Below are 12,190 nucleotides of genomic sequence, written 5' to 3'. Positions count from 1 at the left end.
TCAGTAAGAGCAAAGATACATAAATAGATAGTTAAACATAGTAAAAAAAGAGAGCAAAAATAATGAGGTAATGTACAAGGATTCATTCAGAAATTTGTTAACACAGGGGAAGAAGCTGCTTCTAAAACATGAGTGTGTCCCTTCAGGCTCCTGTATCTCCTCCTTGTTGGGAGCGATGAGAAGAGGGCTTGTCCTGGATGGTGAGGGTTCACCATTCAGTCCTTCCAGGTGAGGCGACACTTCACCTGTGAGTTGGCTGGTGTGGTATACTGTGTTCAGTGCTCCCGGTGTGGCCTTTTATATATTGGTGAGACCCGACGCAGACTGGGAGACTGTTTTGCTGAACACCTACGCTCGGTCGGCCAGAGAAAGCAAGATCTCCCAGTGGCCACACATTTTAATCCACGTCCCATTCCTATTCTGATATGTCTATCCATGGCCTCCTCTACTGTCAAAATGAATCCAAACTCAGGTTGGAGGAACAACACCTTATATACCGGCTGGGTAGCCTCCAACCTGATGGCATGAACATTAACTTCTCTAACTTCCGTTAATGCCCCTACTCCCCTTCTTACCCCATCCCTGACATATTTAGTTGTTTGCCTGTTCTCCATCTCCCTCTGGTGCTTCCTCCCCTCCCCCTTTCTTTCTACCGAGGCCTCCCGTCCCATGATCCTTTCCCTTCTCCAGCCCTGTATCACTTTCGCCAATCACCTTTCCAGAGCTTCATCCCACCCCCTCCGATTTTCTCCTATCATTTCGCATTTCCCCCTCTCCCCATTACTTTCAAATCTCTTACTACCTCTCCTTTCGGTTAGTCCTGACGAAGGGTCTCGGCCCGAAATGTCAACAGTGCTTCTCCCTATAGATGCTGCCTGGCCTTCTGCGTTCCACCAGCATTTTGTGTGTGTTGTTTGAATTTCTAGCATCTGCAGATTTCCTCGTGTTTGCTAACTACACTCATTCTTCTTCTGGTGTTCCCAGAACCGATGGGTTTCACTTTAAGGACTCTTTATCTTGTTATTTCATGCTCTCGTTATTTATTGCTATTTATTTATATTTGCATTTGCACAGCTTTTTGTTCATTGATCCTGTTTACGGTTTCTGTTCTATAGATTTGCTAAGTATGTCCGCAGAAAAAGAATCTCAGGGTTGTATGCAGTGACCTGTGTATTCTGATAATAAATTTTACTTTAACTTTGACTGAAATCACAGGGTCAATGAGGGCTTCGGGAGTTTGTGACAGTTCCTCCATATTTTGATGGTCAAAGTGAGCACAGAAAGAATTGAGCTCATCTGGAAATGAAGCCTTGTTGTCATCTATATCACTTGGTTTCACTTGGTAAGAGGTAATAGCATTCAAGCCCTGCCACAGCTGTTGAGCAACCTTCAGTGATTCGTGTTCAGTCCATTATTGCCACTTCACCCATGAGGTGGCTTTCCGCAGATTGTCCCTGGACCTCTTGTATCTTACTTGGTTGCCAGACCTGAACGCCACTGATTTGCCTTCAGCATATTATGGATCTCATGTTTCATCCAAGGCTTCTGGTTGGGAAAGGCACTGAATGACTTTGTGGGGGACACTCATGTCTATGACTATTTTTACAAAGTCCATGTCAATGGTCCTGACGAAGGGTCTCGGCCTGAAACGTCGACAGTGCTTCTCCTTATAGATGCTGCCTGGCCTGCTGTGTTCCATGTCAATGGTGATGTATTCATTCAGATCCTCTGGTGATCCCTTCATTACAGCCCAGTTCACCAACTTGAAACAACCCTATAGTCACTCCTCTACTGCCTGCGACCTCCTCTTTGTTGTCCTTAGTCCTTATCTCGGGAGCTTTATAGAGAATGAGCTGCCAGAGGAAGCTGTTGAGGCAGATACAACGGCAACTTTTAAAAGACATTTGGATGGGTACATGGATTGGAAAGGTTTAGAAGGTTATGAGTATATGATGGCAAAGTTGGCTGTCTGTTCTCCCATCCCAGTGGAAAATGAAATGGACTAATCTGTGTCATCAGTGGAAAAGTGGCCCATGACTGAGGCATAAGTTGGAAGATGACTTTTAGTAAGGGAGGCTTTGGAAGAATAGATAGAGTCCTCATGGAAGCAGTATGCAAGGGAATAATGGAAATCAGTTCCTCCAATCACCTACACTGTAAAGTTTAACGAAAGACAGATATGTTCACCTAGTGCGACAGTGGGAGTGTTCAAGGCAAGATTCCAGGAGAGGGACAGTGGTCACACTCCTAAAAGTGTAGCTGTGCTCCCTAAGTTTGAGGATGTTTTCAAGGCATCAGCAGAGAGTGAGGGAGTTTTCAAAGGAGGTTATCAGTAATATTGCTACGTTTTCCAAAGGACGGATTCAGATAAATTTTATTCGTTATATTTACATTGAAACATACAGTGAACTGCATCATTTGCATTAGCTGAAGATGTGCTGGGAGCAGCCTGCAATTGATCAGTAATATCGTTGTGTTTTCCAGGGGACTACCACTTCTGGGATAGTGTACACAAAAATCTCACAAACGTTCTTTTCATGATTCATTTATGGTTCTCCCATAATATTTCATTTTATTTCCAAATTCTTTGTTTAAGTTGAACTGGGAAGAATAATTCAAACTATTTTCTTCAATGTCTCAGCCATTTTCTTGTTACAAAGCATCATTTTAGTACTGGATCTCCCTTAACCGAGAGAAGTAGGCAGGGGAAATGAATACTCCCATCTCTACACAGGAGATGCAACCCATTCCCGAGGTCACAGATATGGGAAAACCAGTTTTTTTTTCCAAAAATATACTTCATTCATAAATATTACAAAAACCATTCATTGAGTCTGTCCTTATTCAAAAAATAAAGTTATTTACAATAAATCATTCATTGATTCTCAATCCTTAGCCAAGATTAAAAAATTATTTACAATAAATCAGTCATTGACTTTCATTCCTTAAACGACTATACCATTCCACACTTTCAGCCACTCATATGGCACTATGTTGGTTCATCTTCCCACACCATTGTTGAGGGGTATACTCCCTGCCACCCGACCCCTCCCACTCCCGAGGAGACAAACCTTAAGCTGTTGTCCTTCCCCAACGCGCCTTTGTGGTGGCTGCACCAAATTGGAGTGCATCCCTTAGCACGTAGACCTGCAGGCGAGAATGTGCCAGCCGGCAGCATTCAGCCACGGTCATCTCCGTGTGCTGGTAGACCATCAAGTTTCGGGCCGACCAAAGAGTGTCCTTCACCAAGATGATGATCTGCCAGCAGCACCGGATGCTGGTCTCTGTGTGTGTCTCTGGGAACAGCCCATAAATCAGGGAGCCCTTGGTTACGCAACTGCTGGGGATGAATCCCGACACTGCCCCTTCCATCCTCCTCCACACCTTCTCTGCAAACCCACACTCCTTTTACCCTTATCACCCCTTTGTAACTCAGCAAATGACTAAGGTTTTTACTAAATATGAAGAGGTCAAACCCTGACATCACAAAGCCACTGTGACACCAATGGGATACATCACAGTGAGATGCACCATCATAACAGGTTTGAAACTCTGGTCGCTTGGAGACCAAAGGCAGAATGACCATGCAGGAGCAGGGAACGCAGGAGGATGGTTTTCTGATCAGGAGGCTGGTGTAGACATGATACTTCAAAAATGCTCCCTTTTGGGCTACATATTGCACTGGTCTTTGACAGTGCTGTTGAGATTTACACAGTCCCCAAGTGACAAATCTGCTCCTTGGACCTTCCTGCTCACTGGTGTTCCTAATGAAGTGGCACTGATTGCATCAGGACTTGGTGAATTTGAGCTAGAACCTAATAGCACCACAATGGACTGGAAGTCCTTCTGCTAGCTGCCGGAATTTGTTCTCCCAGTGAGATATCAATGTGGTCTCAGCTACTTTGCCTGAACAGCATCTTCTATGATGTAAGTCTGATGCTGGATTGGATTTTCGCATCAAATGTAAGAGAACACGTGCTGTTAAGAGGTTGAAGTCCCTGAGAGAGGAGGGGCTGGAGATGGGGAGGAAGAGGACAGAGCAGAACATGGAGCATTCACTGCCGCATTACCACAAAGGGTCTTCCTCAGATTCAGGTTCCTGGTCCTTGGTGGGATTCCATCCCAGACATGACTGACTTTCCTAATCCTCTGCTTTCATGCCCTCAGTCCCCATGTTGCTCACAATATGGGTTGGTTTGCCCTAAGCAGGACATTCCACTGATGCAAACTCTGGTTGGTGGTGTCATGGTCTCCAACCATCCACACCCAGTGACAGTCATCCTGAAGCCTCGGGATGATCCTCCCTCCACTGGAAATGTTTCCATAGATTGCCTACGTTGCTTCATCTGAATGAGCCAGAGTTCTGGAAGTCCAGCCTCCTCCGGGCTCAGTGCTACTTTCCTCAGGCTTCGGCATGTGGGTGGGGGACACATTCAGGAGGAGTGGGCTTCTTGGCCACTGGACATGGATGTCTTCACCTGTCTCTTCCATAGGCTCGAAGAGTGAAGGGAACAATGCACTACTGTCCAATTCCAAACTCATTAAGTTCCAATTCCAAACTCCAAACTCATTAACTCATTTGGGTTTGGACCCTCATTAAGGGTCGGCATTAAGTCAGTGTGCAACAGACAAAAGGTATGACCAGAATCTGGGAGCCTGCAGATAGAGTCTTGGGATTGTCTGTCTCGTCAACACACTGCTTCCCATTGGTGTTTGCCACATCTGCCTGGGTTAGACAATCAAAGAACTGGCTCCCTCAGCTCCACCGTCAGGTACAGGTGTTGCACTTGGAGGCAGTCTAGAGTCCCTTCTGGACTCAGGAGGGGTTACCAGCTGAGCGAACTGCTCGCATCCACAAACGTTCACCATTCCGCTCGGACCTCGGGCGGATGGGCAGGGGCTCCACACCTTGTGGTTCCTTTCCAGCTCCTGTTGCTTGGGGTTGCCTGATACTCCAGTATGCTACCGAAAGATGAAATGGGTAGTGGTTCCGGTTAACCCTTTCCTGTCATTACAACCTGTCGTCCTCACAAACCCTTGTGTTTCACAATCGCCGGGCCAGCTTCAGACCCTGCAGGAGAATGGCAAGATCTGATGATACATTTGATTGCTTGGAGGGAGAGGGTTCAAAGGAAGTGAGAGGGGGGCAGTTGGCAGACTTTACGTGCCACAGTCCCATGGGGACACTGGATTGCTTGGAGGGATGGAGAATTTAATGGAAGCAAATGCGGTCAGTTGGCTTATTTTGCTCACCACAGTCCAGCAGAGACAATGGATTTCACATAATCAGGCACTTGGCAAGGATCAATAAAAAGAAAGGTTTAAGCAGTTGGCCATTGGGTGAGTGGGCTTTAATGAGAAGAGGCGAGGCCGTAAGTAGATTTTTTGTCGTTATTTATTCTTTCTTCATTTCCTATTTTTTATTGCACAGTTAGAGCAGTGGGGATGCCATGCAGGATAGTGGAATGCTACTCTAGTGGGCTGTATGGGGAAGTGTTTGTCAAATGACTTCAGGAAACTTTCTTTAATCAGTACATAGAAGTCCCATCTCTGTAATACTAGCAACTGTGCTCATTCCACAATGTGTCTTCCACAATGAAGACTGATGCAAAATAGTTATTCAGTTTCTCTGCCATTTCCTTGTCCCCCCCCCATTACTATCTCTCCTGTGTCATTTTCCAGTGGTCTAATATCTACTAGATGGGCTGAAAGTGCTGTTCTCTGCTGTAGTGTTCTATGACTCCAAGTCTTCTGTCATTTAAAGATGAGTCTACATTAGTGAGATAATGTTCATAGATCACTCAGAAATCTGGTTTCATAGGGGAAGAAGTTCCAAAGGTATTGAGTGTGCATCTTCAGGCTCCTGAACCATCTCCTCCCTGAGAAGAGAGCTTGTCCTGGATGGTGACAGTCCTTCATTGTAGACAGCACCTTCTTGAGGTATTGCCTTTTGACGATGTTCTGAATGGATCTAATAGGGTTGTAAGGTTACAAAACACTGTTGCTTCAGTCCTTGCCATTCAGAAGAGATTTGTTAATGTCTAAAGCCTGGATTTAGTATGATTGTACATGGAGATTTGTTTATATGTAGTCCTAGACTCTGTGGTGCAAACAGGTAACACAAAGCCTTTTATAGGCTTTTCTGAAGATTTCAAATGCTTCCTAGTTTTTTTTTTATTGTTCTCATGCACTCCATCCTGATGAGAGAACTTTGAGTCTGTCTAACTGAGATTGACAACTGAGAAGTAACCAGCTGATCACCGCTAATTAGAAGCAGCTGGCAGAGAAAGTCGGTGGCTTAGAGAAAGACTTGTTCCTCACACTGCCTTCATTGAGAAGCTGAAACCCCTGTCTGTGCTCCAGAGTCCTACCGGATGCCCGTGTGGAAACAGGATCTTATACGAGTTGTGCTGACTAGAGGCTACATTGTAAAACCCTTTCTAACACAGGCACCAGGAAAAGGGAGGATGCTGTGGGCAAGAATGATGGCATTATGTATGCCTCCTAGTACATGGATCTAGTAAAACTGAACACGAGACAGAACTTTATTTTCGTGGGTTACTTTGAAGGGAATGTAAAGTGCTTTTGTAACTGAGCTAACAGTTCTGCCAACATAACTTCCTGAATTCACTCATTTCTAAGTTACCAGATCATCAGTTAAGCAAATATGTTATTTCCATGCTAATTTATCAGTTTTCATGATCTCCGGTCTGAATTTTCTGTGCAAACACATAGGACAGCAGGAAATCCAGAGTAAAATTTTCCCTATTGCTCAATGATTGTCCATGACAACTTGTTCTGTTGCTTATTCCGCTCTGTTTTTTTGTTCTCTTTCTTTCTTTTTCAATCTTTAATTAAGTTTCCAATAAACAATATTAATACTAATACATAGAGATCAGGAACACATTAATAACGGTTACCATGTAGAAACACATATTCCAAGTAACAAATGGAGTCTAACCTCCCAATCTCTTAGTAATTAACCATGAAAAAGATAATTATAATTTTTTTGCTCTCTGTGTTGTTCTGCCGAGCACTGTGGGCATACTACAGGTAGAGTACTGCTCAAGAACTACTTAGGCACCTGAGTTATACATACTGTATGTGCCTAAGATTTTTGCACTGTGTGCTATAGTGATTAAAATAGAAAGGTGGGTGGGAAACAGAAATGAGAGTCCTTATCTTTGTATTAGCTTGGTCGTATTAAGGGTTATTTGGTAACCGGAAAGACATAATCTATAGTACTCTACGTTAGGTGTTTGCTGTTTTCTTTGAATGTGTTCCATGGTGTTTCTTTGTTTTATGGCTGTCTGTGGGAAAATATATCTCAGGGTTGTATACAGCATATATATTTTGATAACAAATTAACTTTAAATTATGCAACATGAATAAGTATATAGTCTTAGGCACAGATTTATAGCCAGGGTCCTAAGGCTTCTGCTCAGTACTGCATATTGGTTGCAATAGGAAGATGGTTGGGAAACAGGAATAAGAGTACTTAGTTTTGTATTAGCTCAGTAGTATTAAGAGTTATTAAGTAACTGGAAAAGACTTAGGCACCCTAGCTCTATACATATGCCTAAGACTTCTACAGAGTGCTGTATGTTGGTGCCAGAATGTGAGGTGAGACTAGCATGCTGTCCCTAACACACCATCATGTGTAAGGGTTTTTAACGCGGATGATGCATTCAATTGTATATTTTGATGTACATGTGATAAATAAATCTGAATTTGAATCCTTTTGTAAAAAAAGAAATCAAAGCACTATATTCAGTGAAGCTACAATGCCGGCAACTATCCAGGGAGTTAGGAAACCACCTTGCATATCCTGTCCCCAAAGAAACATACCAACCATGGATTCCATTGTCTTTCTGTCACGTCATTAATGGCTCTTTCCATCCCAGCATACACATGTTTATATTCATTGGTGTTTGCAAAATGTTTTGATTCCATTCTCAGTTCCTCAGATGAAGAAGCAGCTCATATCCACACTCATTAGAACCTTAAAACTGTCCAGGCTTAGACTGAAAAGTGGGAAGTAATTTTGCAAAACACTAAGAGACTAACCATCTGTATAGGTAAGTGTATGGTGTATGGTTAGGTGTGTGGGTATGAAAATTGGCACGGCAGGAAAATGGTTCACAATTAGGAATTTGTGGGCCTGTTATGTTGTTGGGCAGATTGACCCTTGATACCAGATAAGGGGGGAACAATATGTGGCTCTGGTCTACCAGATAACATGCCTGAGAGCAAGCTAAAAGTGATGATTTGTGTAAAAGTAACTAATCACCTTGTCTCTAAAGAATGTTTTTTTATATTGTTTGGTTGTAAGATTAATAGGATGCATTGTCCCTGAGGGGGCAAAGGCAGGTTGTTACAGGTCACCCAACCATGGTACTTGCAGGTATGGAGGACATATGTTGGCTTAATACGTGGCCAGGAATTGGATTGGCCCAAGTTAGGGTCGTGTAAGCATCGGATTGGATGCTTAGCCCCTTCTAACAGGACTAGGAGGTGGTGATAGTGCTATAAAGATGGGCAAGTTCCTTCTTGGGCAGACCACTCGCCTGGGTCCCACCTTCGGGCCGAACAGCTGAGCTGGTGCCAATTGACCTCCACCCTAGCCAGTCCACGGTTGATCGCCTGCCTCAGGGACCACGCAGATGTTGCTAAGTATACTCTGTGGTGTAGACTGCTAGGGGTTGCTGAAGTTAGCCCTACCTATTCGTGTGTAGGTAGTGTACAATATAAAGCATTTATCACAACTCTCTAATTTCTTCTCTGTATTAACAATAAAGTGAGAGTTGGAGGAACTACCGAGTCTGGGTCCATTTGATCAAGTGAAACCAAATCGTTGCAGGATCCACCCATCACAATTATTCTTATTGGGTATCAGTTTTGCGGAACACCATCTCCATTTGATATTCAACAGTACCGGTATCAATAATTCTGGAAGTCACCATTGATCTGAAAAATGACTAAACAGATCAAGTAGTCATGTGTGTCGACATGCAGGTCAAAGGCCAGGAATTCTACAGTCAATTATTCCCCAAAATTTTCCAGCATCTAACAAGTCAGGAATTTTGGGAAGTTATACTGGCAGAATTGTTTGTTAGTTTGGTTACAAAAAAACTTAACATTTACTGTAAGATGGTGCAGAAGGGTGGTGACTCATTGCAACCTGCTCCCTAAAGATCCATTTATAACTCTCCACTTCCAACAGCGTAACAGTCTCTACCCATGAAAATCAAGCGGGCACAAATTCAACTGGACATCAGTGAAAGTCATGTCACAAGGTAACTACACGGCATGGAAGAGAATTCCTAGAAGAGGGGTTTTCCCTTAACAATTCTGTAAGCAAACATGTTGACCTCGATCCTATTTATGAGTGCATGCTGGCAAAGTTCCAGACCACAACGCACAAAGTTCGCGACACAGCCAATCAGCGATGAGGTTTCCTCCCCATGTCACAAATGAGGTTGAAAACTATATAAAGGCCAAGCATTCAGAGGACACACCACAATTAAGAGTGACAATATCTCCTCGCATGGTGACAAAACGTTTGCGAGTAAATTGCCAAGATCAGAGAACAACTCAACCCAACCAGTATGACACTCGTTAGACTGTCAGCCCCCGACCATGCTATCACTCCTTGAATGTCAATGTGGAACTCTCTAGCAAAGAGGGACCACTGTTGAGTCATTGAAGATGTTTAAGAAGCAGGTTGCCTGGCCTATATGAAAAAAGGCATCAAGGTGTGAGTGCTTGGAGCTGACAATCAGCCAGGATTGTACTGAATGGCGGAACAAGCTTAAAGTGACAATTTACCTAATCCTGCTCCCATTTTCTACATGAGCAAACATGAGGAAATCTGCAGATACTGGAAATTCAAACAACACACACAAAATGCTGGTGGAACACAGCAGGCCAGGCAGCATCTATAGGGAGAAGCGCTGTCGACGTTACGGGCCGAGACCCTTCGTCAGGACTAACCGAAAGGAAAGATAGTAAGAGATTTGGAAGTAGTGGGGGGAGGGGGAAATGAGAAATGATAGGAGAAAATCGGAGGGGGTGGGATGAAGCTAAGAGCTGGAAAGCTGATTGGCGGAAGTGATACAGAGCTGGAGAAGGGAAAGGATCATGGGATGGGAGGCCTCCCGAGAAAGAAAGGGGGGGTGCGGAGCACCAGAGGGAGATGGAGAACAGGCAAACAACTAAATATATCAGGAATGGTGTAAGAAGGGGAGGAGGGGCATTAACAGAAGTTAGAGAAGTCAAAGTTCAAAACTCACTGATCTTTAAAATCTCTTACTATCTTTCCTTTCGGTTAGTCCTGACAAAGGGGTCTCGGCCCGAAACGTCAACAGCGCTTCTCCCTATAGATGCTGCCTGGCCTGCTGTGTTCCACCAGTATTTTGTGTGTGTTGTTGTTCCCATTTTCTACATGTTATGTTCTCTGCGTTCCATGCCAACATTATCTCTCTTCTCATCAGAATGTACAAAGAATGCCACTACCACCAAGATCACCTTTGAAGGCTCACAGTATCCCATCTGGGATATATAGCACTGTTCCTTCATATCGTTGAGGCTAAATCCTAGAATTGCCTAGATTTCAACTCTAAGGGGATACTTTCACCATGTGTGCAGTGGGTGAGAAATGCAACAAAGATAGTTAATGAAAGGAAAAAGTGGAATTATTTATGATGTCAACATTCCACTAGTGAATTAATTATTTTCAAAAATAGCTCTTATCATTCTCAGTGCCAGAAGGAAACAGCAAGTGATCCTTTTTTAATATAAATGTAAGCTGATTCTCAGTCATTTTCAATCTCTGTAAATCAGATCGCTGAAGAAACCTGTTTTCTCCTAGCCTTCATAAACTTTCTTGTGGTCCATTATTCTTGTATTTTGAGTCTTCCAGACCTAGTCTGTTATTCCAGTCTACTACAATGCTAACATTTTGGATGAAAGTTCTTCAACCATGTTCTACGAGCTCTTTATGTTAAACGTTTGTTCATTACGTTCCATGTCATATGATGTGGTCAGTTATGGTCTGGACCATGATTATTCTTGGCAAATCTTTCTGTGGAAGTGGATTCCCATTGCCTTCCTTGAGACAGTGTCTTTACAAGCAGGTGATGCCAGTCATTATCAATACAGCTCAAAGATTGTCTGCTTAGTGTCAGTGGTCACATAACCAGAATTTGTGATATGCACCAGCTGCTTCTACAACCATCCACCACCTGCTCCCATAGCTTCATGTAACCCTGATCTGAGTGCTAAGCAGGTGCTACACTTTGCCCAAGGATGACCTACAAGCTAGTGATGGGAAAGAGTGCCTTACACCTCCTTTGGTAGTGATGTATCTCCACTTCATGACCCTTATGTAAAACACTAAACATATAAGGTTAGAAGTTAGAATTCACCTACTGTGATGCACTAAATGAGTGGCGCAATTAAATAGGCTTTCGACAAAAATATTACTAACCTGGGATGTCCTCACTGTTGGATCTGGAGATGATATTGTCCACAAGGTTCTTCAGAAGCTAGGAATGAGGTGTAAGGCTTGTGGTTACAGCTATTTTATGAGATACTTATAGCAAATACAGTAAATAACTAGAGCACCACGAGCAAGTAAATAACTCTGACTTTAACCCGCTCATTCTAGAGAGTGAACTGCCGGCATGATAATCAATATGGGAGGTTCAGTAAAGGGGAAAAGCAGTATCCCTACAGGGAACCTTTAAGTCCCCTTTGATTCTTGACCTGCTGCATGACTTGTTCCTTGTTTGATGATGAATGATTAACGAACGTTGTAGGCTATGAACCTTAGTTCCAATTTCTCTCAATTAGTCAGAAACTCACAGCTGATGACATCACCACATACGCAACAATGATGGGAAATCGATCTCCACGCCAAAGTGATTCAAGCGTAAAAGTGTCCAGTCCAATTTCCCATTGGATGTGTTTTTAACAGGAAATCGGTGCAAATACTTCAGAATAGGAACAAAAATGCCTCTGTGCATGATGTCATAGTCCTAAAGCAGTACAGTGCAGAAACAGGCTTGTCAGCCCATCTAGTCTGCGTCAGTCTGGTCTTCCGCCTAGTCCCATCTAAGTGCAACCAGACTACAGCCCTCCAAAGTAGTCAAAGTAAGATTTATTATCAAAGTACATATAAGTTACAATA

The 12,190-nt window shown here is 43.4% G+C and overlaps 1 protein-coding gene across 1 annotated transcript in view; it reads right to left on the bottom strand.

Moving 5' to 3' along the window:
* The window catches only part of rlbp1b (retinaldehyde binding protein 1b), a 72,724-nt gene extending 61,137 nt beyond the window's left edge, over positions 1 to 11,587 (bottom strand). Inside the window, exon 1 of the mRNA XM_059952479.1 lies at positions 11,489 to 11,587. The gene's annotated coding sequence lies outside the window, so the exon portion shown is untranslated. The remainder of the gene's footprint in view (positions 1 to 11,488) is intronic.
* Positions 11,588 to 12,190: the final 603 nt, after the last annotated feature.

Source organism: Hypanus sabinus, chromosome 28 (assembly GCF_030144855.1).
Source record: "Hypanus sabinus isolate sHypSab1 chromosome 28, sHypSab1.hap1, whole genome shotgun sequence".
In the NCBI taxonomy this organism is placed as follows: domain Eukaryota; kingdom Metazoa; phylum Chordata; class Chondrichthyes; order Myliobatiformes; family Dasyatidae; genus Hypanus; species Hypanus sabinus.
Note: the sequence above shows the minus strand (reverse complement) of the source record. Positions and strands in the feature narration are given on the sequence as shown.